Genomic DNA, 14,525 nt, shown 5'->3' with positions numbered 1-14,525 from the left:
TTTTTAAAAAATTACAGTTTATTCACTTTGTATTCCAGCTGTAGCTCCCTCCTGTATCCCCTCCCAATCCTGCCCTTCCTCCCTCTTTTCCTCCCATGCCTTCCCCCGGTCCACTGATAGGGGAGGTCCTCCTCCCCTTCCATCTGACTCTAACCTATCAGGTCTCATCAGGACCGGCTGCATTGTCTTCCTCTGTGGCCTGGTAAGACTGCACCACCAACCCCTCAGGGAATCTTATGAAAGAAAGGGGAGATAGAAAGACCTGGAAGGGACTGGAGCTCCACAAGGAGAGCAACAGAACAATATGATCTGGGCCCAGGAGTCTTTTCTGAGACTGATACTCCAACCAAAGACCATGCAAGAAGATAGTGCCTCTCTTACAGAGCTGGCAAAACCTCGGTCAAACTAACGACTGAGCAGGGGGTCATTTAAACACCTGTTCCTGGGTGTATGCAATCCTCTGTGGGTTCAGTATCTGCATACGTCCTCTGTCAGAAACCAATACGATTGCACCAAGGTCAGTTCTCCAAGTTACATGTCCTCTAGGAAGAGTCAAGAAAGTCTGTAGAAATTGTCCTTTTCTCAACTCCCGCCCTGTCCTTTCTTTTGTTCTCCTTCCCTTTCTTCCGTCTGTCCTTCTTCCTTCTCTACTCTCTTTCTACTTGGATTTTTGAGGGAGTATGTTGTTATTCACCCCAGTGGCAATCTTCCTGCGTATGCCTCCTGCATGCTGGGATTATACATGTGTGATACCTTGAACAGCTTGTGGTCCTGAACTACTTACTCAGCACCTCCATCATGTAGACACTATGCTCAAAAGTAACTGTTCTGCTTCCAGAGACTCTTACACACACACACACACACACACACACACACACCACATACACGGAGAAACACCAATGCACCCCCACCCCACAGAGACACTCATATACACACAGTCACAGGAATATGCATGCACACACATGTATGCACACACACAGCATATGAACACACACATGCACATGCACACACATACCCATACATACACACATATATAAATGCACACAACCTCCCACAGACACACATACGCATACGCACATGAACACACAGATGCACGCACCTAAACACACCACACACACATACACACACTCGCAATGTGCACACACATGCACACGGAGTGTTTTCCTCATTATCCATGTTCTGTCGGTGGGAAGCTAAGTTGATTCCATTCCCTTGCAATTATGAATAGAATAGCAGCAAACATGGACACAACAATATCTCTGAGGTAGGATCCAGGGCTATTTACATGCCCCTCAGCAGGCCAAGCCGCTTCTAAGTATTTTGAATTGCATATTCTTTTCCTTCTTTCTTCATTCCCTGCCCCAACTGCCTAATTCTTCAACCCTTCTAAGTGGTCCATTTACTTGGATGACTTTTTATCACTCTTTGCCTAAGGGAAGGCAAGCCCTGTTGTTTCTCTCTCTCTCTCTCTCTCTCTCTCTCTCATACATACACACATACTCTCTCTCTCTCTCTCTCTCTTATGTTTCTCTGTAGACACAAATAACAGACAATTTTGGAAGAGGAAACCAAGTAAAACAGAGTGCTAAAGGTAAAGAAAGTGAACCTGTAGAGAGAAGGCATTGGGTCCAACTGCTGACCTATAGTTAGGAAGCCATTGTGCTTGGTTTGCCTCTGTGAAAATGGGAATTAGAGTCCTGTGCAAGAGCAGTCAAACAGAAGCCCTCTATGAGCCAAACCAGCTGACCTATGAAAGAAAATTCTTCCTGTAACCTAAAGGAAGTTAACCGGCAAGAAATGACATTTCTGTAAAAGTCTCCGGCGTCTGAGGAAGGAACGCGAAAGCTCTCCAGTGCCTCTCTGTGTGTCTCCGTATGCTCCCTCTGCTTCTGAAAACATGCATCACTGAGCCACTCACCATTGACCTGTAAAGCAGGTGTTAGCAATCTGTGCACAAACCAGGAAGCTACAGTGCCCCTTTCTCCTTTACAAAACACTCCAGAGAGAACTTTCCAAAGATATGCCAAGCTACACACCGAACAATTGGAAATGGAGCTGGAAACTAATCATAGATGCAGTTGTGTGTTGCATTTGAGGAGATATCAGGATAAATTGTCTAGATACCTCCGGGCCAGGTCAAAGAATGGACTGCTTGAAAACAGCTCATGGACATTTGAAAAGAAAAATAACTTTTCTTTTCAGTCATCTACCTAAGAAACATTTACCATTTTTAAAGCTGTGTAAAAAAATCCTAAAAGCACTTTGGATAGCCTTAATTTTTTTTTAAAAAGTCTTTATTTGTCTGTGTGTGTATGTGTGTGTGTGTGTGTGTGTGTGTAAATACACATACAACAACTCATGTGTGCTGGTTAAAGGTCAACTGCATGATTTCATTCTCTCCTTCCAACATGTGGGATCTGGCGATTGAACCTACTTCACCAGAATTGGCAACCAAGTTAATAAGAATGGAAACAGGTTGAGTCATGAGTCATGTTGCTAGCCTAATAGCTGTGTTATTTATTCAGTTGAGTATGTGTGTAATATATATACATATCATATATATTTGTGATATATATATATATATATATATATAATCACTTTGAGTATGGCAGAAAATTGTGCAGAGAACACAATGGAAAACAAGCCACGGATCCCACAGAGAAAGATATTTTTGGCATATGCCACTGAAAGGTCACTCAATATCCAATACAGACTCCACTAGCTTCATAAGTAGTTGAAAAAGAAATTCATTTTTTCCTTTAATTCTCTTTCTCACTTGTTGGTGAAACTAGAAGTAGAGGGGCAAGAGAATACAGAAAGAGCAAGGAGGAATAATTCACGAAACAACAGGTATACTTCTGCTTGTGATATGGCTGATATCTTGACATCTGGACAGGAGCACTTCCAATTCTATATGCTGTATTTCAAAAATGAGAATGAGAAGATGTATCATGGCAGAAAAGAAATGAAGTTAGGGAATGTTTTTCTCTTCTTGAACTTTACATGTAGCTGACCTTGTAAAAAGTTAGTGGAAACTCAAACGTACAATAATACACACAAGAAGAAATTATCACATTCTTAAAGAAAAAATCTTTACACCAGTGTGGTAGCCTATCAAAGTAATGAATTTGCACATTGTACACAGCAGTTTACCTTGTAGAATTCTTTATCTGTATTTGTCAGTAGCCGTTAAATTGTATGTCACCTACCCATGCTCCTGTCTGATTGAAGAACACACTCTAATCATTTTAATTATGCAGTGTCTCTTTCACACATAGCAATAAATCTAAAAATAGCTAACAGGAGTCTTACATATAATAATGAGGTTAGCAGAGATTATTAACTGTTCAATTTTATAACAAATTTGGGGATTTGTATAATTATTTAGGCATTTATTTCTCCAGACCTGATTTGGAAGGTCATTAAATATCTCTGACATTTTTCTGCTAAACTACACCCACTGAGAAATTCATCAAACGATTGCGCTGTATCTGTCAGAGCCTTCAGAGGACTCGGCTGAATGATAGATAATGCCTATTGTCTGACTCGGTGGTTTAGAACAAGCGTCCTGGTCTTGGTGACAATGACCAGAACAGTGAGATGTTGACTTTATGTTGTCTTCTGGGAATGCTAAGCCATCATCTTTGTCTTTCCCCTGGTCAGTTTTTTTGAAATGGTTTACACCAGGGCTCAAAGTTTCCCCAGGTAGGGTCTCAGAAAGGAGAATCTGCATCGATTAAAGGGAAACTATGAAAACGATGTTCAGTTGAAACATATACGTATATTATTAAAAGTCAACAATTGTTTAGATGTTACAACAATAACATTTTTCACTGATTAGCTTTATATCTACTTATCAATCTCTCTGTGTGTGGCTGCATGTGTGTGCGTAGGTGTATGTGTGTACTCACGCATGCATGTATGTGTATGTGTGTATTCATGGAGTTTATTATCACATAGCTCCTGACTTGATAGATGGCTTGCATCCTCGGGACAATGTATCTCAATGCCTTTCTCACATAATTGTCCACAGATGAGGTTAGTTTGTAGCTGTGGGTAGATGACAGCATAGAGCTAGAGAGGTGGAGAGGAAGCTTTAGTGTAGACAAATACACCTATTTATGCCTGAAAGATGCAGTGACAGAAAATTAGATTATTAAAGTTGTCAGAAAGCTATAGGCCTGCCTGACATGTCACCATGGACTAGGTGAGAAAGACACAGCAGGTCAGGGCAGCTCTCGCTGAATGGACTAACATTAAGACTTTCTCAACTCATCATTATTCAAGGGAACGGTTGAAAACACGACTGTTATATTAACTGCTCTTCTCTTGCAAATCAGAAAGCAAATGCTGTAAAACACTTCAAAGGCTGATCTTTTTAATGTCGTGATTTTGTGCTATTAAATCATCATATTAGTTTTTGGTAAGAAGATAAGTAGAGAAACTTAAAGGTTTGTATTTCACTAATGTCAAGATTAAAAATAAAATAGGACAGTAATAGTTCTTATATGTCACTGATTCCGTATGTACTTAGAAGTAATGGGCTATGGTGTTTGTATGCACGTGTTTATTTTTAAATCTCTTTCTCCCTGCACCGTCACACGTGTGTGTGTTTGTGTGTGTGTGCGTGTGTGTGTGTGTGTGTGATATATGTGGATGTTTGCCAATGCTAGAGGACAATGCTGCGTGTCAGTCCTCACTTTTCATGTGTTGGAGTTAGGGTTCTATGCTGCTACCTAGGCAGCTGCCAAATTCAGAGTTTCTTCTTCTATCATATATGTAGAAGCACTAGAATTACAGATGTGGTGTGCCCAGCTTTCATATGGATTCTGGAGATGCACATTTCCAGTAGCAAGGATTAAAAGAGGTAATGTGTCAAGCCTGGTGGCACAGGCCTGTAATCTCAGTTATGATACTGATTAAGGAGATGAGATTAATAAAAGACTGAGGCAAAAATAAATAAATAAATAAATCAGAAGATCAAGGCCAGCCCCAGCCACCGCAAGAGTTTAAGTCTGACCTCAGTTACAGCATGAGTTCAAGTCTATTTGGAACAACTTAGTGAAGTCATGTCTTGAAATACAAAGTATAAAGAGGGCTGGGAAAGTGCTTGTCTGTAGTGCTGAAGGCTCTATGTTCATCTTCAGTATGAGAGAGATATAAACAGCTAGATAGAGCTGGATTTGGAGATGAAGAGTGAGAGCGTGAGGGTGAGGAACAGGGTGAGGAAGAGATAGAGGGAGAGAAATAGAGGGAGAGAGACAGACAGAGAAAGAGACAGGCAGAGACAGAGAGAGATAGACAGAGAGCTATCAGAAATCCTGATATACGCCTAGGACTGGTAAGAAGCTATCTGTTTTACCTTAGAAAATTATAAACAACCTTCCTAATTTACCTACATCTTCTTTAGTTTGCAATCTCCTATTTCTTTGTTTTGTTTAGCGTCTTAGAGTCTATTAGTCCTAAAGATACTGTGGATTTTGTGTGCTCTTTCAGAGAGGCAGGATGGTTGGAATGTAGATTCTAGAGTCGTGACACAGTTTCTTCACTTGATAAATTCACAAACCCCTTTCATTAACTTAATTATTTGGAATAACACAATAAGCATTCCTGAGCACGCCACTTCCTGTTGCTGATTCGATCTACTAATTCTCTCACCTGTCCTTCCTCCATCTACACAATGTAAGCAAACATTGCCTCGATTCTGCTTGTCTACTATGATTAGATAGACATTGTATTTAAGAAATAGTTATATCCTCTTTTGATCATTTTGATACTCATTTTTAAAACCTGTTTTAATTTTTCTGACATTTTGAAATCTGTGCATGTTATCATAAATTTTAAGTGTGACAGTTGTCTCATATTCCACATTGTGAGTAAGTTGCTCACTCACTGTTCTTTAATGAAACGTAGATCTACCTAGAGACAGAATCTGGCTCCAGGCTTGCTACGGTAACAAATGAATATTACTGACATCTCATTTTGGATACCCTTGCTGTCCTTTACTTAAAGTTCTTTTGTTATATTGTCTTTACTCAAACTTCTTATTGGCTACCTCTTAAAGTATAATTGCTGAGCCTCAGATGTATGATTATTAAACTTTGAAAGGTAATGTGATTTTTTTTTTCTCCAATTACATTCTTCAGTCTTAAATTTTGCCATCTGTGTGATATGGGGATATAGCTAAGAATCAAAGGCCCCTCCCACATAATTTATGTCATCACACATCCTTCTATTTATTTCTTACCAAAGTGGGATTGATTCACCCCCAAAATTACTTTTTTGTATGTTTTTCTTTCTTTTCAGTTGGATTATCTATGCTTTAAGAATGGAATTTTAGAATACTTTATATAGTCTGTGATACATGGTTTTCTCTTCTGGGAATCCAAACTAGAACCCTGAATGTGCTAAATAATCATTCTAAAGCTAAGCTAAATCCACATTCCCATATATCTTATATTTATATATAATATATAATCATATTTGTGTAATTATATTTATATATAGGATATATAAATATATATGATTTCTAAATTTATAAATATTCTTAACCTGTGTACATAGCCTATAATTTATGTTTTTATTTAATTTTTTGAATATCTACACATATCTTTATTAATCATTATTGTCCAGTTGTTTTTAAATTGGATGAATAAACCTAAGGAGAAAATTAAATTGTAAATTGGATCATTATACACAGAATTACTAGATAATGTCATACTGCTCTAAAGGAAACAAGCTAAAACCTACCACCTTGCACTGTCCACTAGAGCAGTGCTATGCAAAATACTCAAAAAACCTCTAGGTACAGCTCCTATAATTTTGAATGAAAATATGTGTACTTTTCAATGAAGCGCTTATAAATTAGTCTCTGTTTACTTACATTGAAAAGGGCATTAGTTTCCTGCATAAATGACAATCATTTATTGCTTTGTTTTATCTCTACTAACACATTGGTCATTTGCCATTTAAATACCAGACTTCAATAGAAATCGTTTGAACACTTTTTTCTTTCCTCTGCCATAGAAATAGGGCACTTTGCCTTAAAAAAAAAAAAAAAAAAAACTTATGAACAAGCATCCTGCTTTTGCCTACTTTCCTTATGCTTCGAGAGAGACGTTACAGCACGTCCGCAGGCTGAAGCCGGAAAGCCGGGCTTCTATTTGAAAGCGCTGCACTCTGGAGTCTGTGCTCTGCACCCTTCTTCATGGCCTAACATCCCTGCAGCTGAAGCCACCACCTGCAGACTCTCCCAAAGTACGCACTTCTGTCTGCTCCGTTAGTTTCAGTAAACACAACTCACCTTTACCGTATTCAGAAAACTGCTTAAGCCTCAAGGTCCCCCAGATTTGGAGTACTTGAGCTAGATCCAGGCTGACGCTTGGGACAGAAGAGACGCATGACTCAAGCGGGGCTGCATAACCGGCTGATAGAACCCACGCATGGCGCGCCACAGCCACCATCGCTAAGGCTGCTGCTCTTTGCTCTCCTTTCACTGAAAGGCTCTTCTGGGCCAGGCTTTCTCCATGACAGGCCAGCAGCATGAACGGGCTGTTTTGTCAGGCTTTTTCTGAGTGAGCATCTTCTCTCTGGCTTCATTCACTGCGTACAGAAGGGCTCCATGGAGAAAAGCTAACCGCATAGGGCTCTTCTGTCCTCGCTTGGCCAAACAAACGAGCAGTACCTACTTTAAACACTGTCAACCTCTTTACCTTTGAAAAGCTGTCTTTTCCACACAGTCCTGCAGCCTCTGGCTTCAGGGGGCTTGTGTCCGTCTTGCAGAAGATTCTCCTTGCGTTCATCAACACCTGCCTCCGCTTTGAGAATGCTCTCTTCACATCCAGTTCTCCTGAGGTGGGATCAGCTAGCGGGTGGAAAAGGGGAAAGTCAAACAGCGAGCGTGGACAGTCGCCATCTGCGTAGTTGTCAGGAATACCCACCGTAAACTTGAATACGCCACCCTGATACAGCCTCTGTGGTAGAAATATCACTCCGAACCACACGGATGCAGGCCGATAAGATGGTGTACAGAGACGCCCCGTAGCTCCTGCTTCACTGCCCTTGTGAATTCTGCAAGAAGAGACTATTCCAGATAGAAGGGTCTTAAGAAGGGCGGGTGCCATTTGTTGACTGCGCTGCCGGGGCAGGAGGTAGAGGCTTTGTCATGGACAGAGTTTTTGTCGTTGTTGTTGTTGTTTTTTTTTGTTTGTTTGTTTGTTTGTTTTGTTTTGTTTTGTTTTGTTTTTGGTGGGGGGAGTAGAAGGCAGCTGTTTTTCAGGCGCATTTCGTGCAGGGCTGGTTTTTCACGTCCTCTGCTAATGTTTTCTCTTCACCTTCAGCTCGTTTGCGCACAGAGCCTGCTCCAAAAAGGGTTCCTATTGCGCACTCCAAACAAAGAACCTCAGTGCCATGCCATCCCTCTTCAGCATTCGTGCTGCCTGGACACCTTGTTGCGCAGCTCTGGAGGCCGAGCGCCACCAGGGGCCATAGTGCAGCCCGGCCCCTGTCGCCGTATTTTTATTTTCTTTGAGGCATCTTATTGTGGACCAAAGCAAACTGATTTTTTTTTTTTAAGTCAATACTTACTTGTTTAAAAATATTCCTCACCCAGGGGCTGGAGGCACATACTTTTAATCCTCCCAGCAGTCAGGAGACAGGGCCTAGCGGATCTCAGTGAGTTTAAGGCCGGCCTGGTTTGCAATGTGAGCTTCAGGAATGCCAGGGCTGTACAGAGGCCCTGCCTCAAAACCCCCAAATGTATCTATCCCGCTGTCCAAGGGCAAAGAGACAAAGATTTCTACAAGGGTATTCAGTGTTTTCTTACTGATACGTAAGCCATGAACATTAATTTTAACAATTAGAAATATATGGATTTCTATATTCTAAGGGTTTTTATCATCCAATTAAGCATCTGGTTAAGCACGATAAAGAGCTTAGCCTTACGTCTGATGTATAGTTGCGGAGGGACAAGCTACATCTTCCTTATGAATCACAATTTCTGACGAGCTAAACCTTGATCTTCAAGGAAATGTGCATATCATCAAAGGGCAACAGGGAGACAATACAAATGGAAATTGAGAACTAACACAGACATGGAGAGAAAGAGCATAGAAATGTAGACTTGTTAGACAGACACTATGTTTTTCCTAGAGTGAACAATTATTTTTTTCTACACACTGGTCTTTCTGCTACACCTGTTTGTGTAAGTTTGTGTTTTTAGATTTTTTTCAGCTGGTTATAATGATAAGTTTTAAAAAAATTATTAGTTTTTATTTTATGCATATAAACTGTGTGTGTACCTGGTGGCTGCAGAGGCCAGAAGAACGTACTGGATCCCCCTGGAACTGGAGTAAGGGACAATTGTCAACTGCTGGTCTTTTGTAACAGCAGCAAGTGCTCTTAACTGCTTAGCCATGTCTCCAGCCCCACTGGCAACATTTTATAGCACTAGGCAGGCAAGAAAACTGCTGCTTAACACCGTGGGTGCTTAGGGACTGCACTAGTGTTCCATGAAGCACAGAACATATCTAAAAGCAGTGTTAGAATGTTTGTTGAGTGAATGAATGAATGACGGAGCGAGAAGTGCAGAGCTCGTAAGGAAGGGTGAAGGTGAAATGCTTGAGGAGCCAATGAAAGCTGCTGGAAGAGATGGGAAGGGAAATAGGTGACTGGGGGAGGGAAACCAGGTTGCAAAATCCTAGGAAGGATCTATCAGTACACAGTTTACAGAAGTGGCTCCCGTGGGCCTCAATGACTGCAATGGCTTCTCCTCCACTTTCTGATGTAATAGCCCTTGTGATAAGTGATGAAGGGTGCTGCTCATTTTGTCTTTAAAGGAGTGAAGCAGAAGTTTACTGTTGAAATTTTATAGAAGCCGGAATATTGAAGGAAACAAATCCATACTCATTATTGCTGTGGTTGACCTGTTAGCACATTCTAGATGCACAGAAAATTAGCAATTGCAGCTGCCAGGAAATTCTAACACACACTTTATTTTAGCACCTGTGTAAACATTACCACACACAAAACAGTTTTCCCATTTCATTTTAACATGGGAAGGGTCTAGAGAGACAGTATGCTCTGCAAACCAACAAAATAGTCCTTGTATGCATCTCCACAAAACCGATGGTTACTTTGAATATTTTCATTTTTTTTGTTTCACCCTTTATACTGGTGTTTAAAAATGAAAACCCTGTAATGGATCTTAACCCCCTCACTAAATCACCAGGGCCTATACTGCGACCCACAAACACCTCCTGGGTGTTATGTAATGTTACCTTAAACAAGAGAGGGGAATTATAAAACTCAATTATTTTCTAACATGAAATTACTTGGCCTGATGTGTGCTCTTCTATGAAAGAGCTTTCAGGCCATCATAAGAGGGATTAATATGCATGAAAAGAAGAGCAGCTGTTTGTCTTTCCACTGGCTTCCCAAAGAGCTGTTGGCAACTTAATGATAAACCCCAAGTGCCCTTTATTTCATAACCAGGGATTTCCCCACAGGCTGGAACTCAAAAAAGCGTGAAATCTCAGGCTTCGTTGCTACAGAAGCTCAATAGATGTGGGACCAGATTACTCCATGATATTCAACTTCGGTGACTTTCTTTTAAGTGGTTTACCCTTAGTGACCTCATACAATGAGGTTCACAGTGGTTTGCCACTGAGGATTTTCTAGATCTGGAAATATTAAAAACTAACATGGAGATTGACACATTTAATATTACTGAACATATAATATTTCATGTATTAATGATTAAGTTATAAAAATATTATACTTATTAACTATATCTTAATCCCTCTTAGATATGTATTTATGATGGCAAATCCTATACTCTTCAGCATAGGTGATCTTGATGTTTTAGAGGACTCACTGCTAGGGGTTTTCTCATTCCAAGTACTGAAAAGCTTATTGAAGAATTCAAGAGAGGAGAAGGGAATGAAACTGTATGTAAGGAATGATAGCAGAGATAAACTGGACCAGGAGCCAAAAGGTTTTCCTAACATCTCTCTACCCACCTGAGCAGACCCACCCCACCACTCACTGGTAATCATGTCAGAAGCATGTGGCACAGGTAAAGCCTTCAGAAGCAGAAGGCTGGGGCAAGAAGACAAGAATTCATTCCCTGGTTTGTCAGTGCACTAAACAGCTTCTCTCTGGAGAGATGTGTAGGAGGGGGTAGGAAGAAGAACAGAAGCAAGTGTGACTGCTTCCAGAAGTGCCTATATTCCATCGTAGAAAATAAGAGTGGGTGGGACCAGAAAGGCTTTCTCTTTAAGGATGAAATGGGAGGTAAGTTTAGACAAGGAAATGAGTCTATTTCAAAATTAACTGGTCTTTCTCCATTTCCAGAAGCAATCATCACCCCAGTCATGAAGATGCCTTTTATGTACAAATTAATAACTTTTATCACATTTGTACATGGCCATAAACTAAACTTTAAATATGGAGAGTATCTTAACAAAATTTGGCTAATGGTGTGATATTTAATTCAATGCGTCATTTAACATTTTTATAAATATTGATACAAATCAATGTATATAATGAATATTAATATCACATAGCATTTTATTGTATGGCTATACCATATGCCTATTGATAGGCCTGTGGGAGTTTTCCCAAATGTTGTGATCAGTGTTCTTAATATAATATTTTTATTCATGTGTGAGCGACTGCTGTGAGATTTTTATCTAATTCTAGAGGAGAACTCCTGGTGCAGAGATAAATAGCTTACATTATCCTATCTAGAATATATTAATACTGGCAGAGTTGCTCTCTAATGCAATGGTGCCCGTTTATCATCCCTCCAAGGGATGTGAATTCCCATTTCCTCATATCATTGGACAGAGAGATCAGCTTTGGAGACAGGTTAGTTTCAATCTGGAGAAATAGAGACAGTTGGGTTTTTTGAGTATGTCCAGTGACCCCCTCTCCTTCTTCCTCTCTCCATCTCTTCCTTTCCTTGGTTTAAGACAAGCTCCCACTATGTAGACCAAGCCAGCCTGGAATCCACAGAGATCCACCTGCTTTTGCCTCTCTACTACTGGGTTTAAAGAGGTGAGCTACCACACCCAACTAGTCCAATACCCTCCCGCCATAATTACTAACCGGATAAACCACTTCTCTGCCATAATGATTAAGTTATAAGTTTGCCTGGGTCACGGGGTGCCCAGAAAGAATAGTCTCTGAGTGTGCCTTCAAGAGCATTTTTGGAAGGTGTCAGCCTTTGACTTGGTAGACAGTGAAATGTCTCCTGTATTAATATGAGTTGATGTCCTACAATTCTTGTAGGATTTATCTGCCTCATTCAGTTGAAGCATCTTTCTCCTTGTGTTCTTAAACAGGAAAGTCCCTGCACCAGAGTATCCTTTGGCTTTCAGAACTTCAGACCCAGGCTGAATTATGCCATGGATTTCCCGAGTATTTAGTGTACACATATCATACAATGGGACTGCTTGGCCTTCTTACACGTGAGTCAATTCCCATAATAAATCTCTTTTTAAATCTCTACACATATCCTGTTGACTGTATTTTTCTGGAGAAACTTGAGTAAGACAGTCAGGAGTTGTGAACTAAGAAAGAGGTCTTGAAATAAAACATGTTCTCTCTCTCCTAATCTAGCAGGCATCTTCTACCTGTTGGTCTTTCTTTAGCTATCTCCAAAGCTGTTCATGGCCATATTGATATTTCTTACACTGTGCCTTCATCTTCTTATTCTGAACACAGAACATATTGAGACCCTCCTTCTTACCCTCCTTCCGTCTTACATTAATTTTCTTCATCTTAGGTTTTTTTATTGTTGTTATGTCCTGGTAGCTCCATCAACTCTATGATACAGTTCATTAACTTTCTCTTCTAAAATAACCCATACATTGAATTTTAATCACAGTGGCAGGTGTATCTTAAAGCTATTTAGGAATGGGGCAAAGCGTCAGCTAATAACTGGTGATTGGTTTCAGCATGTGAGTTTTAGGGATATACCAAAAAAAAAAAAAAAAAAAAAAAAAAAAAAAAAAAAAAAAAAAAAAACAGCTTACAGAAGTATACTGTTCTGGCTTTATGAAATAAATGGCCTTATTATTTTTATTGTTTTATTGCTTATAGCTCAGGAAACAAACACAGGAAGGGTTGATGATTGTTCAGATCTTCATAGTTCATAAAGAGACAAGCCATGCTTCACTTCCTACCTTTCTAGCACTCTATCTTCTTCAACTTTTATCTTTCCAGGTGGTTAGTGTTTATTCATAATTGTGATAATTATTCATAGCATATTCTCTTGCCCTGTGAGTTCCTTTTGGCGTTTTTAAGATGTGGTTTTGGCAGCCGCTGTCAGCTTCTCTTTGGGAAATTACATTCACAGGTGTTTTTCTCCTACACCTACCTTCTTGCACCTGCCATTAAATACTCTCTACTTCTAGAGACTGCAATTTCCATCCTCTATCCTCAAATCACTGCCTGGCAACTAGCATAGAGAAAGTACTTAATGTGTGTTTATTAGCCAAGTAAATATTAGGGACAGAGCAGAATCAGAAGTTCGTCCTTTATAAAGGGACTCATGTTGGATAACGTAATACGTTAATATTAGAATGAATACAGTCTAAAATAGCAAAAACAAGTGCTTTGAAATATATCAACTTTGGTTTAAATCTATATTTTATATCAATAAACTCTATCAATGTGAATTGCTAACCTTTCTGAACTTGAGTTTTCTTATCTATAACAGGAGATAAATAGAGATAACCTCTGAGAAGCATCCTGGAATAGTAAAAATGTTAATATTTGTAATGTGAGCAGCACAAGTGACTTATGGGAAGTGGTTCTACTTGTGTTATTGTATCTTCTATCTTAATCACTTTTATATATTCCCTGAAGAATTTCAAAGAAAGATATACACTATCCATAGGTATTACCAGAAAACATGATATTTTAAATATAACACTTCAATTCAATCAACTATTGCATTAACAAAACATTTAAATACTCTATATATTGCACAGCATCCTATATTTTGTTATAATTTTAGATAATTATATCATAAAGAAAACAAATATTATTCCAAAGTACTCCTGTTTGTTGTTCAGAATAGGCTATTTTGTGTTTTTTTAAGAAACAAATAATGATTCTCACTTTTTTCTTTTGCTGAATGACATAATTAACTGCTTTCCCCACTCTTCTTCAGTCATGATAAAAGTAAATGCTTTAAGAACAATGACAATAACAATAGAAAAGCTGACCTGGAACAGGGAAATCTCACAGTCCCTACCCTGAGTTAAAGAGCTACAGGCTAGTAATGATTGCTGAGAGAGGAGAATCCATTTCTTCAAGAGATGTGCTGCTTAATTTGACTATCAAATACAAAGTGGTCATCTCTGAAGTTATATACACATAAGTAACAAAAATGGACTGAACAGATTTTATTTATATATTTATATATATATATAATATTTTATATTATATATTTGTACATGTGGGCGGGGTTGCAGGAAGAAAAGGGATGCGGAAAGCCATGTAATTATATTTTAATT

At 39.3% G+C, this 14,525-nt stretch overlaps 1 pseudogene; it reads right to left on the bottom strand.

The window, feature by feature from the left end:
• Nucleotides 1-7,404: 7,404 nt before the first annotated feature.
• Nucleotides 7,405-12,782, bottom strand: LOC129683650 (AKT-interacting protein-like; annotated as a pseudogene).
• Between the last annotated feature and the right edge of the window lie 1,743 nt (nucleotides 12,783-14,525).

This window comes from Psammomys obesus, unplaced genomic scaffold (assembly GCF_907164565.1).
Source record: "Psammomys obesus unplaced genomic scaffold, mPsaObe1.curated_primary_1811, whole genome shotgun sequence".
Lineage (NCBI taxonomy): Eukaryota > Metazoa > Chordata > Mammalia > Rodentia > Muridae > Psammomys > Psammomys obesus.
This window is presented reverse-complemented; position numbering and strand designations above follow the sequence as displayed.